Source organism: Hipposideros armiger, unplaced genomic scaffold (genome assembly GCF_001890085.2).
Source record: "Hipposideros armiger isolate ML-2016 unplaced genomic scaffold, ASM189008v1 scaffold_439, whole genome shotgun sequence".
Taxonomy (NCBI): Eukaryota; Metazoa; Chordata; class Mammalia; order Chiroptera; family Hipposideridae; genus Hipposideros; species Hipposideros armiger.
In genome coordinates, this window is record NW_017731789.1 from 1019901 (window position 1) to 1025900 (window position 6000).

A 6000-nucleotide genomic window follows, 5' to 3' on the forward strand; every position below is an offset into this window, starting at 1 on the left:
GTCCTGTTCTTTTATTCAGGACATGTTTCTTTGTCTCCCCCATTTTGGCTGCCTCCCTGTATTTGTTTCTATGTATTAGGTAGGGTTCCTATGTTTCTTGGTCTTAGTAGAGTGGTTTTATGTAGTAGGTGTTTTGTGAGGCCCAGTGGCACAGTCTCCCTGGTTACCAGAGTGCGTGCTCCAGATATGTCCCTTGTGTGGATTGTGTGTGCTCTTTTATTGTAGTTGAGACTTCATTGCTATTTGCATGCTAATGGGAGAGTTTGGCCCTCAGGCTCTTTGGTTGTGAGGACTGGCTGTAACTACAGCGGAGTAGTTGTGGTGCAGGGGATGACCCTACAGAGAAGGATTCACTTTAGTAGGGTTATGGTGCCTGCCTAGTCTGCCCTTTTGGTCTGCAATTTTTGGAGGTGGCTAGGTGATGCTCCAGCCCATCCAAAGCTGACCAATGGGCATGCCAGCCCCAAAGCCTTCTGGGAGAGGACCTACTGTGGGCTAAGTTCAACCATAGCTTATGCCCTCCCTGGGGCCACCTGGCATGAACTACAAAGCAATCTGTAGATGGCCACTGCCCATGATGTGCAGGTGGCCACTGCCTGTGCTGTGCCAAACTGCGTAACAAGGCTGGTTGTCGCTAGTGCTGGACTTAGGGCTGCCCAGCCTGAGGTATGGGAAATGCCAAAGCCAGATGCTACTTGTTTGAGTTTTGTGAACTTTTGAGAGTTTAGGAATGTCTGCAGCATGAGCCAAGAAAAACTGTACAGAAAATCCACTGGAAGTGGCTTGGGTGTACCCAAAAGTTGGATGGGGCAGGGTTTCAGAATCACCAGAGTGGTGGTGAATAAATGGTGTGAGCCAGGTTGATGAAGACTCAGATATGGCAGGTTCCTGTGTCAATAAGCCAGGAGCAGGAGGGCTCAACAAACTAAAAGTAACTTCTACCAACTCCACTGTCCAGGAAAAAGCTGCTCCTCCAGCCCTTGCTCTGAAGCCAAACAATTCAGTTCCTCCCCCGTATGACCCTGGCAACTTTGAGCTGCTGCTCCAGTGCTGGAGCTTAGAGCAAATGAGTCCATCAGTGAGTAAGTCCATGTGGGAGCCCTTTAAGAGGAGCACCTTGGAATGCAGCTGCCCTCCATCTCACTTAGCCACAATCTCTGCTGGTTTTCACAGCCAGAAGTTATGGGGACTTCTCAGCACTGAAACCCTGGGCTGGGGAGCCTGATGTGGCCTGGGACTCCTTGCTCCTCCAGGAGTTTTTGGGAGAACTCTGCAGCTGAAATATCCCTCCTGATTTTTAATTTTTAATGGTCACACGCAGATGTGGGACCAGCCCGTTCCACATCTCTGCCTCCTACCAGTCTGGAGGTGGCTTCTTCTGTAAGTCCTTAGTTGTAGGGCTTTGGTTCAGCTAGACTTAAGACAATTCTCAATGATGATTGCTCTGTAGTTTAGGTGTAATTTTGATGTGGTTGTGAGAGGAAGTAAGCACAGCATTTACCTATACTGTGACATCTTGACTGGAAATCAAGACTTTCTTAGACAAACAAAAATTGAGGGAATTTGTTGCCATGAAAGAATTATTAAAATAAATTCTTAATAGAAAAGGAAATAACATAGGTAAGAAACTTGGATATGCATAAAGAAATTCATTGGAGAATGCATAATGAAGGTAAATTTACAAACATTTCTGTTTTTATTCTCAATTGATCTAACAGATAACAGTTTGTTCAAAACAATAATACCAACAATGTATTTGATTTTATATACCAATATATATATATATTTATATATATATATATATATATATATATATATATATATACACACACACACACGCACAGGCATACATTAGAGATATTGCAGATTCTGTTTTAGACCACTGCAAAAAAGTAAATATCACAATAAGGCAAGTCACAATTTTTTTGGTTTCCCAGTGCATAGACTTTGGATAAAAGTCTATCATTATATCCAAAATAAACAATGTTCATACCTTAATTAAAAATTAGGTTATTGCTAAAAAGTGCTAGTTATCATCTGAATCTTCAATGATTTGTAATCTTTTTGTTGGTGGGAGGTCTTGCCTCAATGTTGATAGCTGCTGACTGATCTGGATGGTGATAACTGAAGGTTGCGGTGTCTGGTAATTTCTCAAAATGAGACAACAATGAAATATGCCACATCAATTGACTCTTCCTTTCACAAACAATTTTTCTGTAGTCTGTGAGAGTGTTTGACAGCGTTTTACTGACAGTAGAACTTTCAGAATTGGAGTCAGTCCTCTCAAACCCTGCCACTGCTTTCTGAAAAAAAAGTTTACATAATATTCTAAGTCCTTTTTGTCATTTCAACAATCTTCACAGCATCTTTACCAGGAGGAGACTCCATCTCAAGAAACCACTTTTTTGCTCATCCATTAGAAGCAACTCCTCATCTGCTAAAAGTTTTATCATGAGATTGCAGCAATTCAGTCACATCTTCCGGCTCTACTTCTAATTCGGGTTCTCTTGTTATCTCCATCACATCGAGAGTTAATGTTTCCATTAAAGTCTTGCAGTCCTCCAACTCATTCATGAGGGTTGAAATCAACTTCTCCTGAACTCCTGTTAATGTTGATATTTTGATCTCGTCTCATGAATCAGAAATGTTCTTAATGGCATCTAGAATGGTAAATCCTTTCCATAAGGTTTTCAATTTACTTTGCCCAGAACTATCAGAGGAATCACTATTATGCTAGCCAGAACCTTACAAAATGTATATTCTTAAATAATAATACTTGAAAGTGAAAATTACTCCTCAATCAATGAATTGTATAATGGAACTGTTGTGTTAGCAGGCATGAAAACATCAATATTGTACATCTCCATCAGAGCTCTTGGGTGACTAGGTGTATTGTCAATGAGCAGTAATATTTTGAAAGAAGTCTTTTTTCTGAGCAGTAGATCTCAACAGTGGGGTTAAAAGATTCAGTAAACAGTGTTGTAAACAGATGTGCTGTCATCCAGGCTTTGTTGTTCCATTAATAGAGCACAGGCAGAATAGATTTGCATAATTCTTAAGGCCCTAGGATTTTTGGATTGGTACATGAGTATTGGCTTCAAATTAACGTCACCATCAGCATTAGCCCTCAACAAGAGAATCAGCCTGTCATTTGAAGCTTTGAAGCAAGGTGTTGACTTCTTTCTAGGTATGAAAGTTTTAAATGACATCATCATTGGAAATCTGTTGCTTGGTCTAGTCACTTTCATTAATTATCTTAGCTACATCTTCTGGATAACTTGCTGCAGCATCTTCATCAGCACTTGCTTCACCTTGCACTTTTATGTTATGGAGATGGCTTCTTTGCTTAAATCTCATGAGTCAACTTCTGCTAGCTTCAAACATTTCTTTTGCAGCTTTCTCACCTCTCTCAAACTTTATAGAATTGAAAAGAGTGAGGGCCTTTCTCTGGATTAGGCTTTGGCATAAGGGAATGTGGTCGCTGGTTTGATCTCCTGTCCAGATCACTATTATTTTCTCCGTATCAGCAATAGGGCTGTTTTACTTTCTTATCATTCGTGTATTCACTGGAGTAGCATTTTTAATTTCTTCAAGAACTTTTCCTTTGCATTCACAACTTGGATAACTGTTTGCACAAGTGGCCTAGCTTTTAGTGTATTTCATCTTTTGACATGCCTTCCTTACTAAACTTAATCATTTTCTAGCTTTTGATTTAAAGAGAGAGAGTGAGAGTCTTCCTTTCACTTGAACACTTAGAGGTCATTATAAGGTTAATTGGCCTAATTTCAATATTATTGTGTCTCAGGGACTAGGGAGGCTAGAGTAGCAGGAAAGAGATGGAGAAACTGCTGGTCAGTTGGTGGAGCAGTCATAACAAACACACATGACATTTACCAATTAAATTCACCATCTTAAATGGGCACAGTTTTTGGTGCCCCAAAACAATTACAATAGGAACATCAAAGATCACTGATTACAAATCACCATAACAAATATAATAATAATTTAAAAGTTTGAAATATTGCAAGAATTATCAAACGTGTCACAGAGTCACAAAATGAGCAAATGCTGTTGGGAAAATGATACTAATACACTTGTTTAATGTAGGATTGCCACAAACCTTCAATTTGTAAAAAAGAGAAGGCAATATCTGTGAAGCACAATAAATTGAAGTGCAACAAAATAAGGTATGCCTGTATATGATTATATGTAAGTAAAATGAGTGACAACAATGATACAATGGATGGTAGGAAGGAATTTCGAATATTTTGTTATAAAATACATGACAGGATAGTGTTATTTGAAAGTGTGTAAAAGAGGGTAAAGGGGGCCAAACATATAGTGATAGAAGGAGAATTGACTTTGGGTGGTGAACACACAATGCAATATACAGATGATGTGTTATAGAACTGTACACTTGAAACCTATATTTTACTAACCAATGTCACTCCAACAAATTTAATAAAAATTAAAAAGAGAGAAAGTGAGCTTGGATTAGTTGTAAATGTATATTGCAAACCTTAGGAAAAACCACTAAAAAAAGTTTTTAAAAAAGCACAATTGATATGATAAGACAGGAGAGAAAATCAAATCAAATAAAATGCTCAAACAACACCATAAAAGACAGGAAAAATATATACAAATCAAAAAATAGGAAAAAAGAACAAACACAACCAAATAGAAGCAGTAACAAATATATAAATATTAATTTAACTATATCAATAATCACTTTAAATGTCAGTAGTATAAATATACAAATTAAAGCACAGAGATTGTCAGGGTGGATCAAAGAAAGCAGACAGTGAAATAACAGAGCAAGAATAGAGAAATAGACCCATGCAATAGCAAGTCTAGTATCAGAAACATACATCTATGGGAACTTGGTACATGACCGAGAGAATATTATAATTCAGAGGGGAGAAATGGACTATTCAATAAATGATGACAATTGGACAAAATGGGAAAATAATAAAATTAGAACCCCATGTAATACCATACATAAAACCTAATCTAAAAACCAAAAGTTTAAAACTCTTAGAATAATATATATATAAAGTTCCCAGGGTTTGTCCTGAAACGTATCAATTCCTTTTTGTCAGAAGTTCTAGACTACCTCTGTGCTTTAAATCAGTCATTTACAGCCATGGCCCCAGGCATTTGCCTGCTCTGATCTGATCACTATAATTATTGTGTACATGGCTCCCTGGTTCATGACCTGCACGCATTCATTCCATAGTCCATCTGGCCTCTGACTGTGGCTCCATTCCCAATTTATAGTTCTGTTTCTGTCCTTTGAACTAGACTTTGGTATTTGGTTTTCTCTTTCTGATTCTTGACTTGCTCTCAAAAGGGTGTTCTAATGATCACTTTCACTTCAAACTACTTCACTTTCATTATTCTGTAGAGATTCAACCCCCATTTCTGTAGAAACCATAACCCCCAAATCTTGTTATGGAACAGCAGCGCAACCAAAACCACTGGACTTTACACGAGGAAGTCACATCAGTGGTTGTTCGTGTGTATTTTCCTCTACTAAATACTGTCTCCACCAGATGAAGTACCAGGGCTAGCTATAATAATGGCAAAGTCCAGATCATTCCCTATGTGTATTTTGGCTCCTTGTTCCTGGCTGTTGGGGTAAGTTGAAAAGGCATTGTGTTCGAAGTGGTATTCTAGGGCCATGTGCACAAGGATTAATGAAAAATGAATTTGCGTTGCAAGGAGGGTAATCCTGGAAGTGGAAGATCCACACTTTACGGGTCAGGAAATTTATTCTTGTATAAACTAGAGAATAGTGATGGGCGGTACCAATCTATTATGAGACGAGCCACAGAGTGTACTCTGCTATTGTCTCCCTTAGTGTTCAAGATTGTCAACTTAAGCTTTTATTTATTTAACAGATTCTTGTTTAGCACTGATCATGTGTATAGGTCAGGCACTGGGCTTGAACTTGGGGATGCAATGGTGAGCAAAAAAAGAAATGGTCTCAACCATTACTGA